The sequence below is a fragment of the Balaenoptera ricei genome, chromosome 9 (genome assembly GCF_028023285.1).
Source record: "Balaenoptera ricei isolate mBalRic1 chromosome 9, mBalRic1.hap2, whole genome shotgun sequence".
Classification (NCBI taxonomy): Eukaryota; Metazoa; Chordata; class Mammalia; order Artiodactyla; family Balaenopteridae; genus Balaenoptera; species Balaenoptera ricei.
The window spans coordinates 13766586-13780840 of NC_082647.1; the positions used below are offsets into that span (position 1 = coordinate 13766586).

The window sequence follows — 14255 nt, forward strand, 5'->3', positions numbered from 1 at the left end:
GCTGTAGGTCCCTCCTTCTAGGAGCCTCGTGGGCGAAAGACAAGAATGACTTTTCCCGGGGGTGGGGGAGGTAGACACGGGCCTGGAGCCTTCCCCCAACACTCATCAATCACCACTGCCAGCTCCATCTCCCTTTCAGCAGGGCACTCCTCTGCTCAAAAACTTTCCATGGTCCCCAGCTGCCCTCAGCATCAACTGCCCACAGCATTTTCACGTGTACTTTGGCAGTCCTAAATCGTGCCCATCTGTGTTCCTCGATCCTTTGTCCGACGCAAGTGGGGGCAGCAGGCACCGTAAAGTCACTTCTCCTCTGGGAAGGTTTCCTGACCCCCGCCCGGTTTGGGAGTCTTGTGCCCCGCGCTCAGGGCCCCTGGGCTTTCACTGATAGTGCCAGGGTGTCGGCGCCCCGGCCAGACTTGGAGCTGCAAGGGGCAAGGGTGGCGGCTGACTCGTTGCTTAGGGCGTCCCAGCCCCCAGCCCTGCGCCTGAGCCCTAGTAGGTGCCCCATAAACGCGTTAAAAGACTGGAGTGAATTGAGGGTAGGGAGTGTCGCCGCCACTCCGGCGCATCTATCTCACGGTCTCAGTCCCCGGCTGAGCACGTCGCGCGGATAAACCCCGGGCCCGGTGGAGACGGAGCCTGCCACTCGGTGGTCTCCAGCAAAAAAAGGGTTAAGCCGCCATCTCCCCACCCCCCAAAAAGGGCGAAGGGAAGAGTCCGGCAGAAGGTCCTGTTTACTGGAGCCGCTCGAGTCCGCGCGGCCCTGGGAGAGGCGTTGTCGTGGCAACGGGCCGGGCGCCCGCCAGCTGCGGATGAGCTCACCGAGCGGCGGCGGGCGGGGGCCGGCGGGGCGAGCGGCCCGGCTCAGAGCCGCCGCGCCACCGGGAGAGGAAGGGGCCGCCGGCCGAGCCCGCCCTCTACTCGCCCACAGCGGCGGCCGGGCGGCGGGGACGCGAGCGGAGGGCGCCGGAAGAGGCCCGGCCGACACGAGCGCGGGGGGCTGCGGGCCATGGCGCCCCGGGCCCTCGCCGCCCGCCGCCCCCGCCCGGCCGGGCGCCCCCGAGCTGCGCCTCGGAGCCCACGGAGCCTCGGCCCGCCAGGAGGTAGGGCCGTGCCGCGGGACCGAGGAGGGGACGCGCGGGGGGACCGAGGAGGGGACGCGCGGGGGTGTGGGTAAGAGAGGAGACGGCCGGAGCTACCCCAACCCGGAGCTGGGAAGTGGCTCTTTGCAGACCAAAGACTGGGTTTCCCGTGTGCGGACGTGGGGACCGAGGCGCTTGAGCCCGACCTGTGGGACTGGAGCAAAGTGCTGTCCGGACGTCCTTCCGGGAACTCGGGAGGCCGTGGTCCCGCGCCTGGGAAACCTGCAGAAACCGGGCAGAGCCCCCTCCCTGCGCCGTGCTCGTCCCAGGGGCGCGGGAGAGAGAGAGACAGAGACAGAGACAGAGAAAGAGTGTGTGTGTGTTTTTACAGAAAGAAATTTGCAGTGTTGAGAAAGCAGGGAGGTAAAGATGACTGCATGATCTTATTTCTCCCACTTTTCCCCTCAGGATGGAGTTGGGACCAGATGGAGCCCAGGGGTAGTCTCTTAACACAGGATATAATGATATTTAGGAGGGTCACAGGGAACTGGCTTCAAACCACTGAGGAGAGCTGGACCTCAGCGGAGGAATCCTGTCCTTAAGGGTATCGGGTGGGAAAGCCGGACATTGCCTCCAGGGGGCAGAGATTGGGAAAAGGGAAGTGCACTGACTTTGTTTTTAGCCAGCTGGTGCTGGGGAAGGAGCAGACAAAGTTATAGCTGGTGTTGAGATGCGCTTCAGGGATGCAACTTCTCTAGTGTTCTGAATGACACAGAGTAATAACAGCCCCAGGGTTATAATAGGCACGCTGCAGTAATTTTGCTATTAAACTCTTACACCTGCAGTGGTTACTACATAAAAGAAAAGAACAAAATCCTTTCTGCTTGCACCATCAAGTATCAAACACACCAAAGGAGTGGAGTAGACCCTCTTTGGGGTGGACCGCCTAGGATGAGCAGAATTCTACAAGAAGTCAAGGGCAAACAGTAACTGTTTTTAGGAAGGGCAGTGAAAAGGCTGGCCTTCAGTCCTACTATTCCGAAAGAGGTGAACCCTGCCTGTGTCATGCATTCATTCACTTAACAGTTCTACAGCTCGACATGCTAGGCGTTAGGGACAGAGTGATGAATAAGATATCTCCCTTCCCTCCAGGCACTCACCATCCTAGCTGGGTAGTCAAACAAAAAATTAAATACAGTCTGCATCTGGCCCGGCCATCCATGCGTGCTGTGTGCTAGGGGAAACCAGAGCAGGGCTGCCCAGCTCAGGGGAAACCCACAGAATAGGTAAGGTCAGGCTGAGCCCTGAAAACCTCTTCACCAAGAAAGCAAAGCAGAGAAGGTTGTTTCAGGCTGAGGGAACAGCGTATGCAAAATCACCAGGCGGGAGGGAGGAGGACAGGCAAGTGTGGGGAGAATTCATGGTTGCAGTTCCCAGAGGGAAGAAGGATCTCGCTGCAGCAGGGACCATGGGATTGGTCTGTATCTTAGAAAGCTCACTCTGCTTGCTGGGTGGAGGCTCAGAGGAGGATGAGACCAAGGCCTTGCAGCACCCAGGCTGTAGTTACTGACGCGCAGGATGACCGCAGTGGTGACGTGGGATAGAAAGAGCCAAGAGATAGAGAGGTGGGACCTGGCGACAGACTTGGGCACAGGGTCAGATAACTTAGAACTAAATGCAGAAAAGCTCAGGAGAAAACAAAGCAAAGCGAAAGGAATGAATATTTTGAATGGCCTGAATTTAGCAGATTATAACACTTGGACAATGAATTTGGCTATAAGTTTTCTGGCAGCTTAGAGACAAACAAAAAATACACTAGATTGCACAGTTTTGGATTTTGGACAAGAGAAAGCACACAAATTCAGCACAAATTTTTTTCCTGGAATTGAACTCCACTGGGAATTTGTCATGTGGAAGTTTGTGTAAAGACTAGAGTGACATAGAAAAAGGAATTTCATTGTCAGTGTTACAAAAGATGGGAAGATAAAATTCCACATGACCGTCTTCCTATATCATCTTCCTGTTATGACTTGGGGACATACTGCATTTCTGTGGGGGGCTGAGTGCCAGCTCGGGCCTGTGGGCAGTCGTGATGCAGGGCAGTGAGGGCCTGGGGAATCCTATATGGAGGAGCCCATGGGCTCTCAAGTGTAGGAAGAGGTGATACCTACTTTGATGAATGTAGAGAGCACAGCACCCCAGGTGCCCACCATGAAGGGGGAAGCAGGCACATCCTAGTATAGCCCACAGACAGGTGGGCTGAGACTGGTCTGGAGAAGGGGTCTGGTAGGGCAGAGTATTGGGAGGGTTGCCTTCGGAAATCCTGACCAAAGAGAAACAGAATGGGAAGAGCATTTCAGGATTCCATTCAGCTGGGTGGGTCCACTTCCCCTAGTGGTCCAGGTCTTTCTGCCCTCAGACCTGATGTTAAGGCTGCTTCTAGGGGTGGGGAAAGGGTGGGACTCAAGACACCAGAGGTCCATTCTACTGAGGTCAGGGAGGGTGGGAAACTTCTTTGCTGCAACATAAGGAATGTTGCAGAAGAACCGGGAGTGAGGGCTGGGAGGCAAGGCTCTACACTCAGTCGCACATCTCCTGACCAGGCCCTTCCCGTTGGTTTCTGCAGAAGGGTGAATCTGCAGAATCTATGTCAATGCATTTCTTTTTATTTTTTATTATTGAAAAGGGGTTTTAAAAATAAATTTGTTTATTTATTTATGTATTTATTTATTTTTGGCTGCATTGGGTCTTCGTTGCTGCACGCGGGCTTTCTCTAGTTGCGTCGAGCGGGGGCCGCTCCTCGCCGCGCTGTGCAGGATTCTCACTGCGGCCGCCTCTCCCGTCGTGGAGCACGGGCTCCAGGCGCGCGGGCCTCAGCAGTCGTGGCACGTGGGCTCAGCAGTTGTGGCTCGCGGGCTTGGTTGCTCCGTGGCATGTGGGATCTTCCCGGACCAGGGCTCAAACCCGTGTCCCCTGCATTGGCAGGCGGGTTCCTAACCACTGCGCCACCAGGGAAGCCCTATGTCAATGCATTTCTGATGTGCCCTCCGAAGTTTAAACCACTTCTTGTCAGCTGTAGAAGTCTTAACACTGAGTAGGTGTGATACTCTACTCCATCATGCCTCCACATCACAGTTCTTAGCATTTTAAACCCAGGGAACACATTACACATTTAAATGCTGGGGTCAGGGGGCATTTTTTAAACAAGTGATTCCTGGGCTCTGCCCCAGACCAAGTAAATCAAAATCTCTGAGAATGGGCCCTGGGCGTCAGTATTTTTATAAGGTGCCAGGTGATTTTAAGGTACAGCCAAGATTGAGAGCAGCTGCTTTAACAATCACCTCGAGGGCTCATTACAGCAGGGGACAGAAACCTCAGATTGCAAAAGCAAGGACCCCATAGTATTTAAAATTTGGAAGCCTGTTACAATGAAATCAACTGGCTAGTCAGCCTTCAACATCAAGATCTAAAGCCGTCTTGAGCAGATACAGATAAGGAGGCTAGTAACAAACACATTTACGTGAAGTTTTGTGTGTATGTGTGTGAAGCACTTTTTTTGAACAGAAATTCTAAAAGCATAATTACAAGCCTTCTACAGTTAGATCTGTCTGGTCTAATACTATCATATGCAGTGCTGCACCACAGCCAAAACTGAAAAGCCTCAGAACCTTTCTCTTTTTGCCTAGGACCCACATAGGTCTATCTTTTTTGAGTGCTGAGCCTCTGAGTTTTCTTTCTACTTCCCTCCTGATATTCAAGTGTATGTATTCTCTGACCTCTGTCTTCCAGATTGGAAAGAAGCTGGGAGAATTCATTTGCAATTTAACTTGCCTAAAGTCTCAATCAAAAGGAGTGAATCTCTAAGAGTTGAATTTCAGTAACTCTGACAGGATAACAGGGGAAATATTTTGAGGCTCCATGGCTTTCCCAACAACCCTCAAATATACCTCGCAGGCAGTTACTTCTTTGGCTGTGGGCAAAGTTGACTCATCCTCCCCCACTATCTCTGGAATCCAGCCCCCTTATTTTGCTTCCTGAGGGTCTGTGGAATGTCTGACAGTTACTCATGAGTGACAAAGACCCCTGCTTGTGCCTCGTGTCACTCCCAGTCTCCTGTGTCCAGGCATGGTCCCTTCTTCCTTCACCAGAACCAGACAGCTGCCACAGGTACCCTGGGCTCTCTTTGAAACCCCTGCACTGGCCACCCAACAGAGGGACTCACAGGCACCACTGCCCCTTTAATGATGGGAGGCAAGTCAGTGGCGGGAACTGAGGTGAGTGATTCTCTACATTTGACATCCAAAAGACAGCAATATGTCGGGAAGCCAGCGTCAGACCATCTTTTCCCCTCGTGGTAAAATCATTGTCTGATTTGGACAAAATTTATCCAAACTCAGTTTGCCTAGAAGTTAAGCCCCTGCCAGCTGGAGCCCAGAATTGCTTTCTCTTTGGCTTCTCTTTGACACGTTCATCCTTGGCCTGTGGTGGGCTGAAAGAGGGATGAGCCTGAGACCCCCTTTTCCAACTGGCTAAACTACTAAAAACCAAGTTATGGTTTCCCCCGCCCCCAGCCTTAGGGAAAGAGGGGTGAGTCACCCTCGCAGCAAGCTTAGGGAAGAGGTTAGCTTCCCTCTGTATTGGGGAACCAGGAGGTTCCATGCTTCCCTTCAGAAGGAAATGAGAGCAGGATTGAGCTGGAGAATGGGGACAGGACAGGAAGCTGTGACCGTGACCACGACCGTGACTGTTCTTCCATGGTACCCAGGCCTTCCAAGGGCTGCATGTCTTATCAGGAGGGCTGTCAGACCAGTTCAAGCAGAGTATCAAACGCATTTCCTTCTGTTTTGTTTTCTTTAAAAGTGTGCTTTAAAATTTTAGGATTACTTTTATATACATACTTTTATATACACATATATATTTATATGTAAATATGAAAGTTATCCTTATTATAAAACTTTTGAGCAATACATAAAAAGAACACAATGAAAAATGAAAGTTTTCCCCATACTGACTCCCTCCTCAGAGGCCATCACTGTTCGGTGTATGTACCAAATCCCCCAGACTTCTTTTCTTTACACGTAATATATTATGTTTGTTTGTTTGTTTGTTACAAAAATGGAAGCATGCTATCATAACTGAACAGTATTTTGTGAGAATAATTCCATGTGGGACATACATAGTCCTCTCCTTTCTAACAGCTGCCTAGTCTTCCTTTGTATGGATCGATTTCATTTGTTTAACACATTATTTATTGATGAGCAATTAGTTGTTTCTGATTTTAGCCACAGCTAAGACTCCCCAGCACTCGTTCCAACATTTCTATAAGATGAATTCCCAGAAGTGAAATTGCTAGGTTAAAAGATTTCAAAGCCAAATGCATATTGAATATATCTGTGCCCAGTGATGGATGTTTTAAAAATGAGATTCTGATACTCAGTCTTAAAATATTGTAAAATATTATTACTTCTCTCTCCCCTAACCCAAGTGTCCCCACCCTAGTTCCCCACTGAATTTACTATGAATTTCTATTTAAGATAATACGAAAATTAAAATTCATAGTGTGGTAATTCATAGAGACAATCTATTATTTTGAGTTTTGTTAAATTTAAAAAGGCAACATATTAAAACTAGAGTTTCTAAGAAATTTTTTATGGTTTATAGATTGTCATCCAACAAACTGTCCCAATATTGTCTCTTGCTGTTGGTTTCGTGTACCCAAAATCTTGATCCCATATAACCACGATTTCACATAATTGTGCAGGCTGAAACCTGGGATGGGTGGGCTGGGTTATACACAAGAGCCAACCCAGGGAAATAATCCAAGGTGTCTCCCTCTTTCTTCCTCACTTTTCAGAAGGGAAGATGTCATAGGGTTGAATTTGATTTAACCCTAAGTTCTCTGCAAATCCACTGTGGATAATGGATAGGGTAACCATATATACAAAGTGCGACACTTGTAAAGTAAAAAGGGAGCACTAAAGATAATTGATATACAGCAGGCCTCTCCTGGGACTGTTCCTGCAAACTGCCACCTGGTGAAGGATTGGACATGCCCATCCATTCTCCCTGCTGGTCCAGGTGCATTGACCTAGGGACATGGTTCTGTGCCATCCCTCTGACCCCAGCCTTTCTCAGCCCCCCTAGAGTAGAGGTCTGAGTACAGGGAAGGAGGAGGGGGGCAGGTGGCTAACGCAGTGCTGTGTGTCAACTCATTCCCACTAAACGAGTCAGAGGAGACAGGTACCACTTCCCTGCTCCCCGCAGCTCTCCATGGAAGAAGTAACAGCTGCCTTTCCCCAGCAAACTGGAACCATTAAAGCAAGACATTTGTATAATTTTATTTGTGCTTCTCACGTCCCTGGGAAATACAGGCTCAACCGCCCCGGATGACCGAGCAGAGGTATTTGTATGGAACCACACCGCAAATCAGGATTAAAACTGACCTTGCATGGTCAGGAGAGAAGTTAGCTGGGGGAGAAGCCATAGAGCACCAATTTGGTCACTGGGCAGGAGCAATGGGACAGCATGAGACACAGAACTTGCATCCCCTACAGCTGGAGTGGGACCAGTTTCTCAGCCACAGACTTGGTCAGAGGGGTGGCTGGGAAGACACGGTGGAGCTTCCCACCAAAGCAGCTTGCCGGGGCACTGGGCTTCTGCCAGGGCAACGTCTCTAGCTCACTGGGGGCTCAGAGGGATTTCTCCATTTGATACTCTGAGCTGGAGGTGAGAGTTGTTCAGATGTGAAATGAAGTGTGTGGTCATCCAACCCCAAGTATAACTCCCTGGCAGCCTGACATCCTTTACATCTGGTCCATTTCATTATCTGTGTTTGTGACAATCAACAAACATACGCAAGCTCCCAGGACATCAAAAAGGGACCAGTAAAAAAAAAAAAAAAAAAAAAGGGACCAGTGTTCTGTTTACCCGCCAGCCAAACTGATGCATCTAATGGGATAGAAAAACATCAGAGAGGAGAGGCTCCTTGATGCCTCCCAAAACGATGAGACGTGGAGATTCCGGCACCGCAGAGTCAAGAGAGGCTCCTGTCCCAGGCTCTCCTTTCACCTGAAGGCAGGTCAGTCAAGATCCCTGGCCTAGGACAGAGGGAAGAGCGACAGGGAAAAGAGTCAGAGGCTGCTTCTAGGCACACACACAGCCCAAGTTCAGGCTGCCTGTTGACTGGAGGGCAAGAGAAGGAGAATGCTGCTTTCAGGACGGGGAGACAGAGCACCTGCAAGAGCTCCTGGGGCGGGTCCACAAGCTCCTCCTCACATCCCTGAGGTCTGGCCTCCATCCCTAACCATCTGTGGAGACTTTATCCCGTTACTCATGATGCAGTCATTGAATAGCTAGTTTGCTGTTCTCATTGGGTTTTTTTTGTTTGTTTGTTTGTTTTAATTTATTTATTTTTGGCTGTGTTGGGTCTTTGTTTCTGTGCGAGGGCTTTCTCCAGTTGCGGCAAGCGGGGCCACTCACTATCGCGGTCTCTCGTTGCGGAGCACAGCCTCCAGACGCACAGGCTCAGTAGTTGTGGCTCACGGGCCTAGTTGCTCCGCGGCATGTGGGATCTTCCCAGACCAGGGCTCGAGCCCGTGTCCCCTGCATTGGCAGGCAGATTCTCAACCACTGCGCCACCAGGGAAGTCCCAGTTCTCATTGTTTTTGAGCTTCCTAATGTATGCAACTCTCCTGACCCGGGTCACAGTCGATATAAAACTGGTATGGTGACACATCTATGCCACTTGTCAAAACGCTGAAATGCTTCTCTACTGATTGGTTAATAGTCACTCCCGGTGTCCCACAATCCTGGGAGCCCCTAGACCAGATCCAGCCATTAAAGGGTCAACAGTAAGGCCACTGCAATTGGCTGGTGTCCAAGCCCCACCTTTGTGAAGTGTTTTGAAGAATCACTCCTCCCCTGAGACACCACACCATCTGGGTTGTCTTAATTGTCTTTGGAAAAGGAGATCTTCACTGATTTCCTTTTCTTCTTCGCATTCAACAAGCATTCGTATCACACCCACGATAGACCAAGATCTGATCTAGACATTGCAGAGGAATAAAAAGAAGCCCAATGCAGGTGTTCTGTCATCAGACCTCCCTGTCCGGTTGGAAGGCCCAGATGAAGAAACATTAAAAAGAACTGAGTCAAGAGCTGGGTAACAGGGGCAAAGTGAGAGTCACCCCTACACCTCAATTCTTCACTGTCTTCTTTTGCTTCACTTTCTCCCTCAGAGAGCTTGTTCATGCTCACTGGTTCTTCAGCTGCGTCCCCAGTTTACACCTCCAGGGTTGTGCTTTCGCCAGACTCTTAGATCTCTACCTCTGACTGCCTGCTTTACACATTTCCTGTTTTTTTTTTAAAGGTCTATTTTAAAGATTATTTTTATTTATTAGTTTTTAAAAAATATTTATTTGTTTATTTAGGTTGCGCTGGGTCTTAGTTGCAGCTCGAGGGCTCCTTAGTTGCGGCATGCAGGATCCTTAGTTGTGGCATGTATGCAGGATCTAGTTCCCCGACCAGGGGTCGAACCCGGGCCTGCTGCATTAGGAGCATGGAGGCTTACCCACTGGACCACCAGGGAAGTCCCTACACGTTTCCTCTTGAATGTACAAAAAGAACACGTATGTTTATCACGTCTCCTCTTTACGTTCCACGGAGAGCAAACCTTACCTCCTCTTTCTGATTCCAGAACGTCTCCAAGTCTCATCCGCCAGCCCCTTCCATCCTCCTCTCTGTGTTTCCCCATCACACGTCCCAGAGTAGCTGTCCCACCATCAGTCTTGTCCGGGGCAGGGTGCACCGTCCCCTTTTCCTCATGCCCTTGCCTCGCCTAAACACTCTCCCAGCTGTCGGAACCCAGTCTATCAAAGGGCCACCAGATTCTGCCTCTTCTCTGAAGCAGTCCATGACTCCTGACTTTCATTGCCTGCCTCTAAATTCCTCCAGTTATATTTACTTCATAACATTTACCACTGTAGTTTGAATTTAGTCCCTAAGCCACCCTCACATTGTGGTTTTTGTTAAACGTGTGGTCAGGCATTCCCCGGACTGCTCTTGTCTTTTCGTCTTGAACAGTTGTAATCTTTTCTTGCTGGTGGTTGATCGGGTTTGCATCTTTTATCCCTAGCTCTAGGGCAGGGACCATTGCATGCATTGGTGGATTTCCCAGCAGCACCTCGCACGGAGTACCGTGCTCAGCTCCTTGATTAATCTTACTAATTAATTTCAAATCCATCCATGCCGGCTCAGATTAGCTAAATAAAACCATAGGGGAAAGACCATTGCCCATATCTCAAAGCTTAGCTAAATAAAACTGAGCACATTCCCAGGCATTGTGCAACTTCTAAGTATAAAACACCAAGCACAGATAGTAAACAAACAGAAACAGGGCCTCAGCTTATAAGAAGCCAAAAAACAGGGTGGGAGGGAAGGGGAGTCAGGGCGAGCAGGCCCTGCTGATTGGTGTGGGCCCCTCCTTCCTTTCACGTCTGGCATCAAGGCTGAGCACCGACTCTACTGGAAAGGGAAGAGGGTCAGCTCCTTATCCGATTTCAAAACCAACTTTTACAGATTACATTGTAACAGTAAGGATACGTTTGAGAGGTCTTACGACTGTAACACACTTGCAAACAATTGAAGCTGGGTAAGCAGCCCTGCGGATGAGTTGAGAAGGTGGACGATGATGATGATTGTAACAAAGTCCTGTATTTTTACTTGGATTATTTGGCAGAGTTAAGTTCGGTTCATAATAACAGAAGCCGTATTGGGCGCTTCTTACAGGACACGCACTGTGCCGGAAGTTTTACAGCTGCGATCTCCTATAAGCCTTTCAAAGCGAGCCTTTCTCGCTTCTGTCACCATTTTACAGAGGCGAGAACTAAAGGCTTAGCAAAGTAACTTGCCCAAGGTCCCACAGCTCTCAGGCTTCAGAGCTGGAATTTGAATCTGGGTCTGTCTGCTTCCAAACCCTTTGCTTTCAACGCCCGCGATGTGCCATCGCTCAAGCTCGTTCCCAGAACTGGGAGCGGGGCGGGAACAGCCGCAGCCCCCTGCTCCCTCTCGGGGCTCGGGGAGCCATGGTGCTGGCCCCGGAAAAGGGGATGGGAGATGACGTCTCCCTCCAAGATTGCTGCCTTTTGTCCAAATGTGCTGGCCGGGAGCCAGACTGGAAACTCTCTGCTCATGGAAAGAAAGAGAACAGAAGCCAGCAAAAGAGGGTGGGAAAGGGTCTGAGGGGGAGGAAGGGGTCTGAGGGGGAGGAAGGGAAGAGGAGGGCAGGAAGGCGAGAGGGAGAGGAGGTGGAGAGTGAAGAGTTTGGGGCGGCACAGCTGGAACCAGGGAGGGCTGCCGGGAAGCAAATAAAGCCTGGCCTTCAGGTGCATCCCCTGCAAGTGGCTACTTCCAGTGTGGTGTGAGCTTCCAGGTGTCCAGAGGCCAGGACACAGGACGGATGCCACAGGGGACCCTTCTTCCCCTCCTCAGTACTACCTGTCAGTGAGGCCAGGTTAAAAGAACATGAGGAAACCCTTCAGAGGGAAAAGCAAACCCCAAAATGGCAGCCCAAGGGCTGCCTCTGGAAGTGGAGGGCTGGCCAGGTTGTGCCCTGGTGCCACGGTGTGCCTGGAGAGGAGGGAGGGGGTGAATAAAACCCAATTGTAACAATTCCCTGAGTAGCTGTTCTGTATCCGGGAGGGGAAGGCCCCTTGCCTTGCCCCCAAGGCACTCAACTTGGCATTAGGCACCTGGACTTGAATCTGACCACCTGGATTCATTCAGCATCCATGTGGCCTTGGGACAAGTTCATCTCTCCAGGCCTTGCTTTCCACATCTGTAAAGGGGAGGCAATTGTAGGGTTGGTGTGAGGAGTCTGTGAAACAATCTGTGTAGAATCTGGCCTAGAAAATATTGTGTTTGATAAATGTTAATCATTCATTCATTGTTGCAGTTTAATTTGAGGTGTCAAACATAACTATGTGAAATCTTGGGACTTCCCTGGTGGCGCAGTGGTTAAGAATCCACCTGCCAGTGATGGGGACATGGGTTCAATCCCTGGTCTGGGAAGATCCCACATGCCGTGGAGCAACTAAGCCTGTGCGCCACAACTACTGAGCCCATGTGCCACAACTACTGAAGCCCACGCACCTAGAGCCCGTGCTTCACAACAAGAGAAACCACCGCAATGAGAAGCCCATGCGCCGCAACGAAGAGTAGCCCCTGCTCGCCACAACTAGAGAACAGCCTGCGTGCAGCAACGAAGACCCAACACAGCCAAAAATAAATAAATTTTAAAAATTTTAAAAAATAACTATGTGAAATCTTAAATAAATAACATATAAATAACAATCAAAGCCAACCATGAAAGAGATACCACATGGTTATGCACATTTAGTAGGACTACCAAATGTAGATAAGTTAAAAATATCCAGAGAAATTCAGAGGAGAGAGGAAGAACTTCAGTTTGGGGTGGCCAGGGCTAACCCCAGAATTCTCTCCGGGTTTCTGAAAAGGTGGGCTCCTAGCTGACAAAAAAGAAGAAAAAGGAAGAAAAGAAGAATATGTAATTAGTGGACCCAGGTTCTCCTGGGATAGCTTCTCTATAGATACGTCAGTCTATACATTTCTGGGGAGGGGAAATGAGTGTAGAGGAGGTGAATGAGCCTTAGGTCGACAGATGGGGTGACAGGAACCTTGGGTCCTGCTCCTGCCTCTGCCACCCCCCTAGACAGGTGACCGAAGCTAGGTGAGCCACAAAATCCTGGGCCACAGTGTGAGTGTGGTCATTTCTAGCCCTGACTTCCTCCCTGCTACCTTTGTCTGTTCATATTTGGGAGCTTCTCCATGCCAGGGGCTTTTCTAGCTTCATTATGTACCTTTTTTTCCCCCTTTCCTCTTTGAATTTCCGCAATAGACTGGGGACTCTAAGAAGAACTGTCGTTTACAGGCTGGGTTCCCAGTGACTGACGGGGTCACAAGGGGAGAGCTGCCGAGGCCAGGAGGAGGATGTGGAAGGCTGGGTCAGCCAGCGCAGGCGTCATTCCCAACAGGGTCCTGGGAGAAGGGGCTCAGCATTTCCTGAAGGGAAATGACTCCCATAAATAGACAGAGGGATGGGAAAAGGATTCGTCCATCCCTTTCCTACTGTCAACTCAGCTCTTCTTCTGGTGTTCAGACAATGCAACCTCTTGTAAATGTTTTTTTATTCATATGTGTCCCTGCTAGTGTATGTGGGAGAGATGTGAGATCTGCTTTCTTGTATATTGTAGATCCAAATAAGAGCTGAAGAAGGCATACATTCCTTTATTTGTTCATTTACCCACAGTAACCTCTCATTGTAAGAGGCCCAATGTAAGGCCAGAGTTTTTTCAGTGAGGTTTTATTCGGAAGGAAGGAAAGAAACTGTACACCTTCTGATACCATGTCCTATTTAACTTCATCCAAGAGTTCAGCAGATCTTCCTGTACTAATGCTTATAATATGCTGTTCAGGTCCTTGGAAAGATTAGGTCTCATGACATGGCTTTACTAAGACTTCAGATGTTCCCAGCACCTCCAGTGTCATGATGAATCTCCCCAGAAAGGGAAAGGGACTTCTCAATAGGGTAATAGGAATGATTAGATCACAGGCAACCTTCTGTGCCACGCTGGAGGCAAACCTAATGGGGGTTTGGTTTCCTTAGTGGCTGCAGTTGGCTCAGCTTCAGCCATATGGGTGCAGATTCATGTTTAAAACTCACACACACACACACACACACACTAGCTTTCTTTTTTCGTTTTGGGAAAGTAGTTGAACATAGATTGAACATGACACTGTGTTAGTGGGGATTCTTTTGGTTGCTTAAGCAAACAAGGGTATAAAGATACCTCGTGGAACCCGTGGGCAGGAATGCAGCCTGGCCTTAAGAGTGGCTTGGATTGAGGGAGTGCAGAGCCCTCTTTCCGCCGGCATCATTCTTCTCCCCCACGGCCCAGCTCCCTCTGCTTCTACGTCCACAGGGTGGAAAGTGGCAGCCTCACAGCGCCATGTTTCCGTGTTCCAGCCACACTACCTGGAAGCAGAACCTGATTGGCCCGACTTGAGTTAGGCCTCCTCTAGAGCCAATCAGCTCTGGCTGGGGGTGGGATCATCATTCGAACATGGCTGCCCGGCTCTCAGTGGCCTCCGTGGAGG

At 49.9% G+C, this 14255-nt stretch overlaps 1 protein-coding gene across 1 annotated transcript in view; it reads left to right on the forward strand.

Moving 5' to 3' along the window:
• The first annotated feature begins 721 nt into the window (after window positions 1-721).
• Window positions 722-14255, forward strand: part of DENND2A (DENN domain containing 2A) — a 100771-nt gene continuing 87237 nt past the window's right edge. Inside the window, exon 1 of the mRNA XM_059933221.1 lies at window positions 722-1103. The gene's annotated coding sequence lies outside the window, so the exon portion shown is untranslated. The remainder of the gene's footprint in view (window positions 1104-14255) is intronic.